We start from the raw sequence: 17,179 nt of genomic DNA on the forward strand, positions 1-17,179 counted from the left end.
TGATTAAGGTCTTGCTAACAAGCCTGTAATTACCTAGATTACCTTTTTTTCCTTCCCTTTCTTTTATGTAGCTAGAGGCTGCTATTCTCCAGTTATATGGCACTATGCCTAACTTGATTGATTTATTAAAATGCTTGCTTAACAAACAAGTGATTTCACAATACTGGGATGAAGGTTCTTTTGTTCTCCACCCACCTGCCGCCAATTTGAGTGCATTATGGTCTTCGATCTTCATTTCCCCCTTGGGTATGGTAGTATCTGTTTCATTCCAAGTTCTTGTTCCAGTTGGCCATCCTACCTTCACAACCAGGAACAACTGGCCTCAAAATAAACTGCAACTTAACACTCAGCAAGTTGTTGCCATAGCTGGAATATGTTCATTCAGTCTCGACTTCCCTATGCTGTGCCTTCCGTGTTGGAACATACTGATTCATAGATCACCGAGTCCTTCACCTGGTATTATAAACCAAGAACTGAAAGGACTAACCACAGGACTGGAAAGAAGGTGGGTGATTCGGATGGCGTACCCAGCTCTGCCACCAACTGGCTCCCTCTTTGTCTCTGAGCAGTTGCTTAACTTCCTGATGCATCAGTATCTGCCACCACCTGTAATGTAGGCTGCGTATCACCCCTGAGATGGTGGCATGATCATGACGTTTTATTTTATTTATTTATGCGATAAGGGACAAGGGAAGCATCTTCTATTGCAGTTTGTCTACTCGAGCAGATCTGCTGTTTGCTTTAAAAGAAGAAAGTACTTTAGGGGTTAGAGAGCTGCCTGTGTCTGCTGATGGAGCCATTTGCAGAGCATCAATATTTACCGGGGGGGGGGGAACCATACAGCAAATCTCACTCGGTTCGTTTGAGAATGGAGTGCATATTAGTTGCATTAGGCTACACAGGCAACATAGGAAAGGGTTAACACTGCTGTGCTGCTGCCTCCCCTTTAATTGCTTTCTGTTTCTCCCAGGCGGAAGTTGTGCAGAGCAGCTGAAGTTTAAGGCTGGTTTGTGTTTGGTTTTTTTTTTTTTTTTGGTTTTTTTATTCTAGGCATTGAGATTTGGAGACTGTGTCAAAGCAGGGAGAGTCCAACACGTACACAAAGCAAAGCTGAAAGCGCATGCTGGGAAGATGACTAAAGAAACAGAATGGAAAGAGTCCCTCTTCTATTACTACTGCATCAAATTTGCTCTCTCTGCCTATGCCACCCTGTTCTCGGTAGGTGTTTCAGTCCATTTCCCACTTTTGCATTGTCTAGGGGAACACGATACCTGCCTTGTGGTTTGTTTTACTTTCAGTTTCTTACAGTCACCCTCAGCTCTATAAAATCTACTGGTCAGTAATGATGTGCGGGCTTGGGCTGCATTGTCGAAGTGCCCGCTTACACAGCTCAAAGTCAGGGGGTTTTGTTTATTGCTGACAGGACATGGTGCTCTCCACTGTGATGCATTTTAATACTATTTCTCCCCAGTGTCCCACTTATGCGTAGCTGCTTTAAACATCAGTCAGGGCCATGGCTTGTGTTTCAGACAAGGTTTTATTTAAAAATATAAATCACTGAAGAAATGTAACATTTTCATGGGACAAACATCTCTTTTGCAATATTCCCAGCTAGCCCATTTGTACCTGACATCAGCTTCATGCTCTTCCAAGATTTGTCTCATTTGATGGAGATCAGAAAGAAGTTTGGTGTGACACCTGCCAGCTGTGATCACTGACCTCTTTGAGTCCTTAGTAGTTGTGGCTTTGGCCAGGCTGGTTCCTTGTTTGCTTTTGAAGTGCTGTTTAATTAATTGCATTTTGAAGGATGTTTAGTCCTTACTACAAGACGCCTACCTGTGACACTAGCACAGTAAACTTGAGAATGCACGAAACTCAGGAAGTGTGAACTCATTGTAAATGAAGAGAAGCAGGGATGGCTTATTTTTTGTCTCTGCAATAACTGTACATTGTGGAAGAAAGTGTTGGAGAGTGTTTCTTTCACTATAGGCTTTGTGTGTCATGGTAATGTTTTGTGTATTTTCATTATAACCAACTGAGCTTAGAATATTTATTAAGATTTCATTCCCTTTCTTTGGTTAATCATCCCTAAACCAAACCTGCTGATTATTTTTAAATAATTGCTGGTTAGTTTTCTGAGTCATTTCAATGTATGAAATATTTGCTAAACATATTTGATAGTATTATTAGTGTCACGGGTCACACAAATCACGTGGTATTATTTCTGCTCTCTGATTGGGTGGTTCATGAACAAGAATACAAATCATTTTTTATATTTGGGAGAAATTAATTCACAGGCTGGCAGCACATGCTTAACACAGTGATTCTCAACTAGGGTGCTACAGCACCCCAGGGTGCCTTGAAATGTTTTCAGGGGTACCACACAAGGTTAGCATTGTTAGGTGTGAAAACATGATTCACAAGATAAATCCAGAGATTTCAAATAAAAATCAGTAGCGTTTAAAACATTCTGACCTGTTGGGTCTGAGTTCTTTGCAACAGAAGAATTGTTCTGTTATTTTTTTATAGTCAAGAAAGAAGTGGAAATTTAAGAGCTGGCATTTTCCAAGGGGTGCCTCAGTCTGAAAGGATTGAGAACCACTGTTTTGACAGATGTTTGATCTTCACTGATTGACTCTTTACTTACCTGGATGCAGGAAAGTCAGAGCAAGAAAAAGGGCTCAGGGTGTGAAAAGATAAATCTTGAAGAAGGAACCGTCACGTCTGTGGACATGGCTGGTCCTGAGCTGTGTTACCCTTTTTGTTATTTTGTGGATTGCTTTGTTCAAGCCAAACTTTCAGAAAGACCTGCACTCCCTGGATGGTATATAAGTAGCATACCTACACTTGGTCAGGAAAGAGAAAAAGGAATCTGAAGGGAGCAGTAGTCAGGATCTTACAGTGTTAAAGTTTTAGAAAAGTCAGTGCAGGTTGCACTATTGGAGGTTTTTACCAACAAACCTGAAACCCAAGCGTAATGCAACCAAATGCACCAGCCTATAGACACAGGTGACTAGTAGGGGGTGCATGGGGGTTTGCGTGGCCCCCTGACAGGGCCGCTGCCATAGGCGGCTTCCGCGGGTGCCCCCCGCCCCCCGCAGATTCAGGCGGCACCAGGCACTTATGCCTATAGATTAATCTAGTCCTCTAGTCCAGAGCCAGAGCAAGACTGGGCTGTTTTACAACTGTGTGTTTTCAACCAGCTTGTCACAACATTGAGGCAGTAGCTGGCAGTTTCAGCTACTTATTTTTAATTTAAAAATTATTAAAACTTAGTAAAGAACCAAAGGAAGTGTCATAATGAATACATGGTTAGCAGAAATATTAGAGAACCTAAGCTGTTAAGTTTAGCATTGAAAGTGCCTATTAGTACAGTACATCAGTTCATTTTCCATTCGTTAGAATGGAGTTTTATCATCTCAGCAGGACTGGGCACGTTATCCTCCTGCTCTCCCAATAAGCCAGCTGGGTTTATTTGAGAAAATTCAAGGAGGTGGGCCACGTCCTGAAGCTTCAATGCCAGGGGAATGCATTCCTTTAGGGCTAATTGTTCTCTGGACCTGTCCACACTGAAGAGGGACTTGCATGTTTAGAGAGCTCCCCACTGAAGCACGGTCTGCCTGCTCCACAGGCATTACCTCCAGACAGATGTAATGTATCACTCAAAACTCTTTGCTTGCTGCTGAGTTCACAGGACATTGCATCCAGTTGGGGTGCACTGCTTCCAGAGTAAGCGTGCAGGGCTCTTTTGCAATATGTTGATGGCTATAGCTAGGTTTTAACCTGAATTTTGTGTTGGTTTTCTTTCTGCTGAAATCACGTGGCTTTTGTATTCATGAAACACTGTTGATGAGCCTGGCTAAGTTTGCAGCTTTTTTGAAATATGAAAGCAGCTGAGTGTTGCCTGACTTTTGAGTTTGTTGACAAGTTTTGAACACCCCTGGTCATAGGAGGGGGGTATTTTTACCTCCCACTAAGCTAACTCAAGGTCCTGTTTTACACAGTACAAAAGTCACTGAATTATAAGCTGGTAAAGCATGATCTGAGTCAAATACTGTTTAACTATCAATGTTGTTCTCAGGCCCAGGCATCTTTCCTAAGAATGGTAAGATGTAAGCAAGCTATTATTTATGAGCCTATTGGTAAGACATTGTCCACAAAAAAGAAATAGGGGACTTCTGATTTCACACAAGGCCACAAAACATTTGCAGTAGGGATTAACTGTCAAATGCCTTCAGATTGATCAATACTCACTGAGCTACTCAAGAGTTAGGTTTTTAGGTACCGCTATCCCATCCTGGCCTGCAAATTGAACATCCTTAATTGACCTTTTCAGCTGCTTGAACTACAGTTTCTCATTTGCAAATCTGTCATGTTATAAACCCTGTGGCTCTCAGCAGTGAAGAGGGCAATAAAGTCCTAATAAAAGTAACTATATCCCTCAATGTCTTGCTGGTTCTTAAATGAACTTAACAAAACTGTTATTTGCCAGGATCTTTTTTTTTTTTTTCTTAAGCTTTCAAACTATCCAGTTGCAGTCCTGTTTCCAGCCACCCTGTTAGAGAAGAATTCAGTGGGAAATACTGGGTTGATTATTTCTCCAGATGTGAATTCTCAAAATGCCGAAAGTTTCTACATTAAAGATGCATTACAGTCTATTAATATTAAACCATTTTAAATCACAGAAAGCTACTGGCCTGTCAACAATAAAACAGTGGTGCTGAATGGGGCCTTGTGAGTACTTCTGCCATGTAAATAAATAATCCTTTCTGGGAAAGGCCTTTTCAAAGCCACCTAAGGCACTTGCAGGGCTGTGGCCCGTTAACAGGAATGCAGCAGTAGTTTCCATGGTTCCCTTTGATTAAATGCCATTTAATGGTTGGATTTCATCTGTGATTGCAAGTTTTACTGACAGGAGCTGGTTACCTTCAGTTTCCTCTCACTGTTCTGCACTAGATAGTAATGAATACAATTAATTGATGGATAGTAAATGGAAGGCAATAATGCATCAGAGTCCCATACAGCACATTCCTATGATGAGAGCAATTAATTACAGGTAAGCATGAAATTAATGAGGTCAAGACAAGTTTAAATCTTGTCTATCTTCCCCCTGGCCAAGCACTTCTAAAACATTTTTAATTGATTTTTTTGTTTTTAAACCACTGCAGTTTTGGAGTCACCTGCCAATGCCAAAGTTAAGAAATTTCTTATTTATCTTAGTCTTCCCTACTGCCCAGATTTCTCTTCAGAGCAGCTTCCTGATAACAGAAGTAGGCTGGGGGTAAGGGAAAAGCTCTTTTAGAGGGCCCAGCATTTTAATGGTTTCAGGAAACCTGGTCTCTCTTTTGGATAAGATGCTTTTGAGACTGGTTTGGTAAATTTGGGGCAGTTTGCTTCCAACTGAGTTTTTGCTATGACTGTTGCCTGTTTGAAGAGTTTTCTCAGCAATGCATGAGGCCAAGAATGTGCAAAGGGAAGTTGATGGAAAATATCAGGAGATATATAATTGGGACTACCAGACTAGTCTCAGGAAAGTGTGAGAGAGCCATTGCTCGGAGAATTGGAAGCTGTGTTGGGGGCGGGGTGAATTGCAAGCACACTTCTTATTGATACAAGAATATCCTGACTTCAGGTGTAGTAGGTGTGGGATCTATTTAGTCATTCCTCATTTCATATAGAAGACCCAGGCTCAAGTTCCTGTTGTGAATCTCTTACATCCTAAGCACAGCTCCATCAGTTGTTCCACTGTCTTGCTCTTCAGCTTTTAGGGAAAAATTGGGAAGGGGTTGTTTTTCTTCTGATACAGAATGCAAGAATGTTTTAAATCTTGGGAAGCTTTGCAGGAGGGGAAAACCATTTCTCACCCAGCTCTTCACTAAACACTTGAGACATACCAATTGGATACCACATTCTGTTCCTCAAGGTGCCCTGAGCATCCTGTACAGAGCAGCTCTGATGCAAGGTTGAAGCATCAGCTATGCTAACTGCCCTCGGCTTTCTCAGTATATTTCTACTTCTCCCATTTTTGTCTCAGTAGCTGGAAATATCTTTTCAGCCTGACTGAATTACAATAGCAGTGGAGGGTTCTTTTCTGCTGTGTTTTTGCGTCTCAAGCTAAGCGGTGAGGGATTTCCGCAAGGGCCTTTGTTGACAGTATTACCTTAATCATTGCAGTGCTTAAGCAGTGCATTAAAAGGTCAAGGAAAAATTGCCTGCTAACATAGACAGAAGAGTACAATAGGATATCTGGATAAAATGTGAGCTTGTTAAAGCCTAAACAGCTGAAATAGAATTTCATCACAGAACAGATTCTTACAACCAGGCATCACGTTAGGATACCACCTGGCATCTTTCTAGTCCTAGTTCTGTTTCAGATTTATTCTGTTACCTGCAATAAATTAATCTGAGCCTCCTTTGAAGTTTTCTTAACTGTGAAGGCAGGACAACCCTTCCCTACCTTGCATAGTGGGGGCATGCCTTAATTATAATTCAGTGTTTTGAGATCTACTCATTAAAGATGTGTAAGAAACTACTGCCATCTTGTTCCCCCAAGCAGTCCTTGACTTCTCATAAGTTGTTCAGATGTCATCAAAATCACTCAGGATACATAGCGTGCGTGTCAGAGCACATTCTGGCCTTGATCTAGTTCCATGGCATTTTTTTGTGTTATATAGTAAACAGAATACAACCAGCATTTGATGAGAGAGAGAGAGAGGTAATTAGTTGTGTTGGTGTGAAGTCAGTCAGCAGGCAGGGTAGATGTGCAGCTTTATAGACTAAATAAGATATAAATATAAAAGTGCAAGCTTTTGTGAACCTGAGTTCACTTCACTTCATTCAAATGCTGTGATTTAAGAGATTCATCTCTCTCCAGAGTTGCTCCATTTTTTGGATCTGATCACTGTTTCTTGCTGGGGGTATGATAGACTGACTCCAGCTTTGTTGCAAGTTTTATGAAGTGGTTAGGCTAAATTCCACATTTAAAAAGAAAAGAAAACTAGCCCTCTTGAATGCAGTCTCAGGATGTCTGAAAAAATGCTCTTCTGAAATCCAGAGCAAGAATTCCCTCCTGCAGTGGATAGATATTCCTTGGGCATGTGGTTCTAAAAAGGAGATCACCACCATTAACAAGTTACTGCTTCAGGAGGTTCAAAGGACAGCATAAAGATTGATTTTTTTTCAGCACTGACTACTATTTTCTTTCATGGAAGTATACGTACGAAGTTAACTCATAAGAGAACAGACAATCTTTCTTCTCAAGCCTTCTCTTCTGTGCGTTCAAGTCAAGTTGAATATTACAGGAAGTGTCCTAGGGGGATGTATTGCTTGGAGAAACATCTGTGAAAAGGCCAGACCTAATCTTGTTCAGCATCCGAGTTGGAAGCAGGTTAGTTTTACAGCGTCCTGCAATGATCTATTGTTTGATGGGTGACCCAGGCAATTCTGCTTTGTCAATTAGACATCATTGCCCAGGGCAGTTTTGTTGAACACTGTGCCCTTTAGCATTGTCAGAGCTGTTCCGGTTGCCCTGCTTATTGAGTCTGAACTGCATGTTCTTTGTGTCAGCCTCAAAGAGCTGCTGTACTGTAAGGTTTTTAATTTTCTCTGCACTGCATCTCCAAATGTAAGGCCCTTCTTGTTTTCTAGGGAGTAGGGTGTGAGGGCATTGGAAATAGCAGGCCTTGAAGCCAGAGAGTGTGACCCATGCAGCATTACACTGTTAGTTCTCCTTTCTCTAAAATAAAAGTCTAGACTTACTGTTTGCTCTTTATCAGTGGAAAACATCACAGCTGCCAATTATAGCTTCTGTTCTCAAGGCAAAACTGAGTGAGATGCCAACAGCTCTTTTTCTTCATCTCTGTCCATACAGAATCAGAGGGATGGAAGGAACCTCAAGCATCACCTAGTCCAGCCCCCTACACAGGTGCAGGGTTCACTCTTTCTATGCCATCCCAGACAGCTGCCCATCTCCAGCCCCTTCTTGAAAACTTCCAGTAAGGGAGAAACAAGACGGTCTGTTCCACTGCATTACAGTATTTACTGTTAGGAACTGTTTCCTAAGGTTTAAACCTGTTCTGGTATAAGCCTGCTGCCTCTTCTCCTAGCTTTTGTGGCCAGGAAGAAGAATTTTTCTCCCTTTGTTGTGCCAAAGTTGATTTTGGTCAAAACAATTGTCCCTCAGAAAATGTTTTCTTGACAAATATTTTTAAAAATAGTATGGATTGTATCTAAATTTCCCCATAAAAAACCTGTGCATGTGGTGTGTGTGTGTGTGTGTGTGTGTGTGTATAAATATTCTTGCTTGCAAACACACACACACACACACACACACACACACACACAGACATGTGTATAGATAGATAGATAGATAGATAGAAAGTGGAATGTCATTTCAAATTAGAACTTTTGATTCAGAATTTATTCATTTTGGCATTGCTTTTCTTTACTTTGGGATATGTCAGGAGTCAGAAGTGGGAAGGATTCTAGGTCTTGGCTTTGTAACGTGGTAAAATACAAGTTTGTTCGGATCTGGGAGAAAAATAAGAATTCTTTTTCATTCCTCATCTGGGCCCTTCCTGGAATAGAAAGTGAGCAGTTCTAGGTCTGAAATTTTGATCGATCTTTGGTATGCTCAATATGTACCAAGTCAAGACAGATGCCAACATAAGTACACTTCTCATTCTTTTTCTGTTGTCCTAGTCTTCTGCCTTTCTAGAAGCCAAGTCTAGATTTGTATAGTTCCCAGACAACCCAGAGCATTGTGCAAATGGACTGAAATCCAGGCTTGAGCTGTAGGACCTCCCTTATGTAAGACTGCCAGCAGAATCCACAGACTCGAGAGATTCTCACACTTCAAAAAAAAAAATCAAAAAAATCTAAGCTTGTGAATGTCTGTCCAGCCCCCAGCTTTTCTGAGGTTCAGCCACCATGGTTAAAAGTCCTGTGGAATAAAAGCTGGGACATCTTCTTTTCTTTAGCTCTCCTGATGTCATTCACCAAAATCAGAGCATGTATGCTAACCCCGTCTCCTGCTGTGGACTTAACCTCTCTGAAGCATCTGATTTTTTGATGAAGAGCCATGTGTCCTTGATGTCATCATAGCCTATTGATGCTTCTGAAAGGGCATGGAATTACTGGCTTCCCATCAGCATCTCATTTGCTCATCTGATTAGTGCAGTTTGTCCCACAACTGAGTCACCCATGCTCTTCAGAGATGTTCTGAATGATGACCTGTCCTGTGCTCCTCACCCCCTGTTTATGTCCCAGTTTACTCTTGTAATGCCTTTCTTTTCCTTGCACTTTGTTACTAAGTTGTCACAGTTAATCAGAGCTGCCTGCTCTCTCTGCAAGAGGTTCAAAGTTGGGGGGTGGACCGCTCTAGCCTTGCACTTACTTCCATTCCCTTCTCTCTCCCCCTCTTTGGGTTATGTTTGGTCAAAGGGAGGTTGCTACCTGTGTCACAGAATCATAGAAAATGAGGATTGGAAGGGACCTCAGGAGGTCATCTAGTCCAACCCTCTGTTCAAAGTAGGACCAGCCCCAACTAGATCATCCCAGCCGGGGTTTTGTTGAGCTGAGCCTTAAAAACCTCCACCACCGCTCTTAAGTAACTTGTTCCAGTGCTTCACCACCCTCCTAATGAGAGAGTTTTTCCTAGTATCCAATTTAAACCTCCCTTGTTGTAACTTGAGACTATTGCTCCTTGTTCTGTCATTTGCCACCACCGAGAACAGTCTAGCTCCATCCTCTTTGGAACCATTGTCACTTGGTTCAATATGGGCTCTTTAGTGTAAAGCTCCTTGCTGTGCAGTACATGCCATTGTGACCTTCAAGCTGGCTCACTTGAATGCATTTTTCTTGGCTAGGGAGAGTAATCTCCTCAGAAACCACTTGCAAATGAGGTTAACTGCACCACAGTTACCCATGGACTGCTCATATAAAAGCAGGCATTAAGTCCATGCCCTGGCCTGGGCTGCTTGTTCAGAGAGTGTGGTTCTAGGTGTGGGTCTTAACATTTTAAATGGAACGAGTTGAGCCATAGTACTGGGTCTGCACTCCATGATCCTGACGTTTCTGCATATTTCAACTGAACCAGAATATGCAAGGCAAGCATCCTTGAAACCTGGGACAGTTGGTGCCCTGACCAGATTTTATAGGATTGTAAGTTGACCTCTCTTTCTTTTGGCTTTGAGGGTCATCAAACCAGAACTTGTCTGGGTAGCCAGCAGGGCTGTGCAAAACAGCACCGTTACATTTTGACTTCCGTTTCGCTGTTTCAAAGGGATGGTGTTTCGTTTTGTTGTTTCGTTTCATTTCGAAGCACTGTTCCGTTTTGTTTCGTCAAAACTATTTCACTGTTCTGATGTTTCACCCATACGCTGTAGTGGGGAAATCACAAAAATGCCTATAACTTTTTCATTCGAATCAGGCAAGAAATGAGAACAGCAGGGAGGGTGGCCCCTGCTGAGGCCACAAAGCCCGTCATGTTTCAAGGAGATAGGTGCAGGGGTTTCTGGGCAACTGTGTGTGGCGAAGTGGGAGTTCCTGGCTAGCCACAGCTAGCCTCCCACCTGTCTCTGGGCACGCTGCTCGCCTGTCTCACCTACCACGCCTTGTTGGCAATTAAGTTATTAGTTAAGGCGGGAGGCTGCCCATTGTTGCACCCCAATATGGGAGGGGGAGGGGCTATCTGCAGCTCCGTTCCACCCCCTACACCGCGCCCAAGCCTTGCAGATGGCATCTCAGACAGTTAGCTCAGTCATCACCTTCGCCCATTAGCTGTGGCCCCCAACCCTGGGGACCTTCAGCTTCTGTAAGCCCTAGCCCCATCTCAGGCCCAGTCGGGACCCTGAGCTCCTTAGCTCTTTGTGGGCATCCCTTGCGGCGGGCCCCTGGCCCTTTTGACCCTTTGGTCCTGGCCCAGGCATTGACCAGTCAAGTACCTCAGTAGGGTTTTCGCCTCCTGCCTGCACTTAAGGATTGGGGTCCCCCATTTCTGGCTCAGGTGCTCCTGGAAGCGTGCCTGGCCCTGCAGGGTCACTTCCCTAGCAGGCTCAGGCTCCTCCAGAAGCTTACCTGGCCTACCCTGCTCTGGTGTAATATGACCCACCCAAAGGGGAGGGCTGGGGTTAATGCACCCCTACTCACCTTGCACCAGGGTGGTCACTGGCCTGGCATTTCCTGGGGGCTCCCATGCCACTGAGAGCCCCTCTAAGCCACCCACTCCCAGCAGGGTGCAGCTTTAGGTCATGCCCAGGACCAGGAGCCTCCTGACCATCTGCGACAGCTCCTACCCTTACCTGCAGGATACTCCAATCAGCCTTACAGCCATGCAATGTTACTGCCTGCCCTGGCAGCAGGGAACTGCCCTGTTTATATAGGCAGCCATGGGTCTAAAATAGCCACCGCAATTAAGCACCTGCTGGCCTCTTGGCTTGGCCCTCAAACTGTTCAGAGCAAAACTCATGTCACTTGTAAGTGTGAAGGCACAGGGGAGTGAAAACAGCAGGCATGGTAGCCCCTGCTGAGGCCATGAGGCCTGCCGGGTTTCAAGGAGATAGGTGCAGGGGTTTCTGGGCAACTGCACCTGAAACTGCTGACAAGCAAAACTCGTGACATGTGTGACTCTATGTGTGTGTTAAGGCACGCCCTCACTGGTGCTGGGGCCTCTACATGACACGGTAGTGTGCCCCAATGAGGTCTCCTCCTCCCCTACAGCCTCATCTCAGTCCACTACTTTAAATAACAACAGGTAAGCACTGCAGCACAGTAGCACCAGCAGCATCTCAGGCAGCCAAACTGTCACAGACTAGAGCCTTTCGTTCCTTTCCCGCAGGAGTTTCTTCTCCAGCAGCTGCCAGAAAACTCCCTGCCAGCCCCAGCCCTGGGACTTAGATGTGCACAGGGGCCCTGCCTTTTTCCGATCAGCTGACGGGGGACAGGTGCTAGGGGTGTTGGGTTCACAGCACCATGAGCTGTCTGAACCCTGGCCACTCAACTAAGGAGAAGGGCTGGCCATCCACAGCAAGCATCTCTCCAATGGTCTAGGTGATCTCACTTGCCCTTGCAACACGCCCCGCTTTCTGCCCCGTTGTTCCAGGGTGGCCTGCCTCTGCTTTGTAGGGACGGGGGCTTTGGAGTGAGCAGGAGTCTTCTTTTTGGGCACGCTCCCACTGATGCCAGGCTGAGGAGAAGTAAGGGCAAGGGGGTGGTGCCTGCGGAGATACATCAACATGGTGCTTGTGTATTTTGTTCCCTTGCCCTGGCTGGTTTTGGCTCAGCAGTGCAGGCAGATGGCATACGTGGGATCATCTGCCAGCTCAAAATGATCCCAGACCACACTACCTGCTTGCTTCTGGGGTGCGGTTGCATGTGCGGATGCTGCCTTTTCCCCCTCCTCAGCAGGCAAAGGCACAGCAACAGGAGGAGCGGACTCAGCTGAGCTGTGTCTCAGTTTTGGGGAGCAGGGGGGGGACTTACAGCTCTCCCTCTAGCCCCTCTTCCACACCTCCCTGAAGGCTTGCCAGCTGCCTGTCCACCACACTTCATAGTGTATTTCATAGTGTGTTTGGTGTGCTGGAAAATCTGTGTTCTTTTGTAATGTAACCTATATTTATGTAATATATGTAGATAATTGTATGTATGTATTTATGTAATACTACATACATTTATATATTTTATTTATATGTTCCTGAATAAATTCTATATTATGATATGCAATAAATGCTGTGCTTCCCTGCACAGTGAATGGAATGCACACTGTGAGAGAAAGCAGATTGCTTTTCTGGGGGAAAAGAATCAAAATAGATTAATGAAAACAAAAAGAGGATTTTGGGGGAGGAATAAATTGTAAAGAATGAATGAATATAATAATAAAAGGGCATAGAAAGCAAAAGGTATTGAATCCCACTTGCTAGTAACAGGCTAGCCTTTCTCTGATGCTGCTGAGCCGCTGGGAAACTCTAACCCCAAGGCACAGAAAAAGCTCAGTTCAAACAATGCTGCTTTTTATGCTGTTTTTCCATCCCTCCCCCAGAGCACTGGGATTGGAAGGGACCACCGGGAAGAATGACAGTCACTGGCCAGCTACACATGTCAGTATGAGAGCAGTCCTTCCCCTCCTCTTCCCCCTCCCTCTCCTTCCTTTCTGTTTCCCTGCAAGCAAGCCCAGCTTCGAAACTTGAAACATTTAAAAACTTTTGAAACATTTTGAGTGCTCTTGTTTCATTTGGAGGCTGTTTCAAAGCCTTTTGGTTCATTTAGATTTCACCGTTTTGAGCACGAAACGAGTCGAAACAGGGTCGAAATGAAACATTAGGTGAAATTTCACACAGCCCTTGTAGCCAGTTGTCCGGTGTGGTCAGAACACATCCATCCTACATTTACCCTCTCGTCTATTGTAGTTGCATAACTGTGGGTACCACTGCCAGCTCCAAGATCTCAAGGCTCTTTAGCAGAAACGTATTAAGCCTCCTCCTGTTGGGATCACAGTCATGGAGAAGCAGCAAGTCTATCCAACAGAAGTTAAACAGATATCAGTATGAATGCCTGCACTGGATATTCCATATAAGATAGCTAGGAATCTGTGTGTTACGAACTCATTTATTATGTATGTTGCTCGTGGATGGCAGAGCTAACAAAGTAGAAAATCAGAGTGAATTAAGTTTAGTAGAGCCAGGAAGTAATTTAACTTTACGGTGAGAAATGCCCCATCTGCTACTCCTGTTACCAAGACAGCAGGTGTCTGTGCCTAATAAATGCAAGCAGATCTTAGCTGAGCTTGAATGCCCTGGCTTGGTCTATGCCAGCTAGCTTTTTATGCTTAAAATGTCTCACCAGTCCTGCTGCATTCATATAATTCCACTGCTGGGAAAAATAATGGGAATATTTACAAACAGGCTGTCCCACTATTTTACTCACTGAGCCAGGTTACCCTGTTCTGAGGAAAGCTGGATGATGTATAGCAGTAAAACACGGATAGCTCTTTGTGCCCCAACTATCTTAGGGTGCCCACAGTTGATACCACAGTGAAAATTCAAGGGGGAAAGGGACTGTCATCTGCTAGTGCATCGGGAATATTAGTGACACTTAGGAGAACCGACCTTGTAATATCTTCTATAAATTGACTTTTGTTCCCCTTTCATTTCTCCTAATGCCTGCCATTAGACTATGCTCTTCAAAGAGCAGGGCCTGTTCTTACCAGTTTGGAATATGCTTTGCACAAAAAGGTGCTACCATAAATAAGTTGAATTAACATGTTTGTCATGAATCACTGTGCATAGTCAATAGATGCCCTGCTGATCACAGCTTACTTTGGTGGGAGATTACATTTCAAATGACAGCATTTTTCTCTGCTAATAACATGAGATTCAGTCTCTGAGGTATGCAGATCTACAACTCCTGTAGATAGTTATGTATGGTTGTATTCCTGAGAGACTGTAGCCCCCTGGAAGCAATAGTCGGTCGAACTGACAGGTTAAAATCATCTCTCCAGTGGTGTAGAGAGCTGGGTCCCCAGTGAGCATAACCTTAGTGTTAATTGCTGCCTCGTAAGTTGAAGTCAGAGAAAAATGGTTCTGAAGTGTTAATGAGTAGATGAAAGGAAAGCGTTAGAAGACATTTAGAAGTTTCAAATTGGCAGCCCCATCAGAAAACAAAGGGTTTGCACAGAGGAATAGAAAGCCATGAAATGTTATGCTTCAGAACCTACATCTGGCCCTGCATCCAAAGGGGTATGTGTGAATTCAGTTGTGGACCTCGCTACCTTGAGATATTGATACAAAGCGCTCACGGTGCTTCACGAAGGGAGTAGATAGTTCTGTGTTAAATAAGGCCATCTTCCACATACAAAGGGCATTGCTGCCTTAGCTTCTGCACATAAGCAAGCCGCACAAACTGTTTGAAGTTGTGAAGAAATTTCTCTCCGAGGCTAGTTTCCTTCTTTCCCTGGAGCACCTGATATTGGTAGACATTCAGGACAGTATACCAGACAAAATAGGCTGCTTGTCTGTGTTGGAAGGACTCACTGGCCCATGAGCAATGTCACAAAGTTTTCTACCTCGGTGGGTAATATCTCCTGTTTCCACAGGTCCACCACAAGAGGAAAAAAAATCCATTTGGTTTTCTTCTGAGCATTGGCTGTTTTCTTCTAAACATAATTGTAAGGAAAGGCTAATTGACAAGGGATTGCAAGGATAAAAACTCTTTTATCTAACATTCCTAAGTCAGAAGTTTAGAGAGAAGTGGATTCAGTAGCAGATAACAAAGGTATGAACAGAGTTCCAACGTATGCAGCTCATTATAATCTGGAGAAAAGCATTCTTTTAACTGTCAGTGTTCATAAAATCTAAAGACTTTAATTTCTCATGGCTCATGCTCCATCAGGTTGTTTTGGTTTTTCCCCGTCACAGCAAATTCTAGGGCAATATGCAAAAGACGTGTCACAACGTGGTGCAACGTGTCAGAACTTCCATTCATTGCTGTATCCCACCTCCAAGATTTAATTACAATCCTGACATGCTACAAGGATAGCAAGCAATTTAAGTCTTGTTTAGTTAGTATCAAGCCTGTTGGATTTTGTTACCCATGACTTGCAAAAAGCCAGCACTTTAAAATGATGCCATCATCTGAAAGAACAATAGATGGGGAGCAGAGCAATATATATGTCTGAGGGGGGATTAAAGTCCAGCCTGCAATGTACTGAGTGCTCTTTGTCTATCCGTCATGCTATAAGGAACTACATAGGCCTGGTCTACAGGGCACTGAAATCATGAGGGTGATCTTTTATATGCTGCAAGGTAGTATGTTGAAGAGATGCCAAAGATAGCTCTACATGGGCTTGCTCTCAAATTGAGAGCAGTATGACAATGGCATTGCGCATGGGCTAATGAGCTCTGCTAAGAAGCAAGTCATGTTAGCTTGGACAATGTGTTATGATTCATGTGACAGTGCTGCTTCTGGTTCTGTATCTTGCAGGTATAACGTTAGCTCAGGAATATCTGCAGAGTGTTGTGTAGACTGCCTTGTGAACTAGGGCATTCACAGCAGCTCATGGTTTCTCTGTGCAGTGTGGCATTGTGCCATGTAGATATGCCTTACAAATCATTCTGCTGAATTCAGTAGGTTTTGTCAGTCCTGTAGAATATCTCAGGGAATGAAACTAGAGGTAGGAGGTACTTGCTCCTTGCACAATAGAGATGTTGATGGGAAGAAGTGGCAGATGGTGATGGAGTTAACCATCAGCAATGATGTAACAGCAGTACAAGCTGTGCTTGCATGCTGGCTTGCAGATGTTCCTCACATGTTCAGTGGTGGGTCCAGTCAACAACACTGCAGATGTGATGAGGATAGTGTCATTTATGTGATCTCAGGGAATAAAACTTCTGGAAGGGCACACCCAGAGACTGGCGGTTTTGTCACTACAGCTCAACTTCTTTTGGTGTAGCTTGACCTTGTCTTCCCCATTTGCCACCTATCCTCTGTGTTCCCCTCTTTATCCTTCTTCTCTTCCTCCCACATCCTTTATCCCATTGCACCCCACATCAAACACAGACATGGAGCTAGCAAAACATTGGGTGACCAGTATCCCCCAGTGTGGGCACTCAGACAAGGTACTTTTAGGTGAAAGAGGGCAAGGGCTTTTACCAGGCATCAGCTTCTCTGCTGCAACTACCTTCTTACCCCAGGTTAGATGAAAGCCAACCCCTGGCAACTCAACCTTCTTTCACTGAGGGTGAAGCTACCACAGGTCAACTTTCACTTACTGCACAAGACGTTACACACAAGGCAGTTGGCCCACAGCAGGTGATGTGCTATAAAATCTCTACGCTCTTTCACACGTTCACATGTCCCTGACCTCCTTTCTCTTTGCTCTGGGTGTTTTATTCCTTTCTCTTTACCCTTTGTTTGTTCTGTCTCTCTAGATTGTATGAGCCAGATGTTTATAGGGCCATGGACATTTGGCTCCCTTTAAACAACTGACCCTAAGCTCTTAAACTCATGTATACATGAATGTTTTTACACCCACCATTTAGGAATAGCTATAGCTAAAGCAACATGGTATAGTGGTGACTTCAGCTCATCACAGTGAGGAAAGGCTATATTACTGTTGTTGCACTTAGAAAGCAGGTTTTAAACCTAAACCTAGTGCTCTGAGACAATTCTCAGAGCAACACTCTTT

The 17,179-nt window shown here is 43.9% G+C and overlaps 1 long non-coding RNA gene across 1 annotated transcript in view; it reads left to right on the forward strand.

Moving 5' to 3' along the window:
• Positions 1–299: 299 nt before the first annotated feature.
• LOC102371428 overlaps positions 300–17,179 on the forward strand; it is a 36,789-nt gene continuing 19,909 nt past the window's right edge. The window contains exons 1-2 of the long non-coding RNA XR_325177.2: positions 300–505; positions 1,051–1,218. This is a non-coding gene — a long non-coding RNA (uncharacterized LOC102371428). The remainder of the gene's footprint in view (positions 506–1,050; positions 1,219–17,179) is intronic.

This window comes from Alligator sinensis, unplaced genomic scaffold, assembly GCF_000455745.1.
Source record: "Alligator sinensis unplaced genomic scaffold, ASM45574v1 scaffold804_1, whole genome shotgun sequence".
NCBI lineage: Eukaryota > Metazoa > Chordata > Crocodylia > Alligatoridae > Alligator > Alligator sinensis.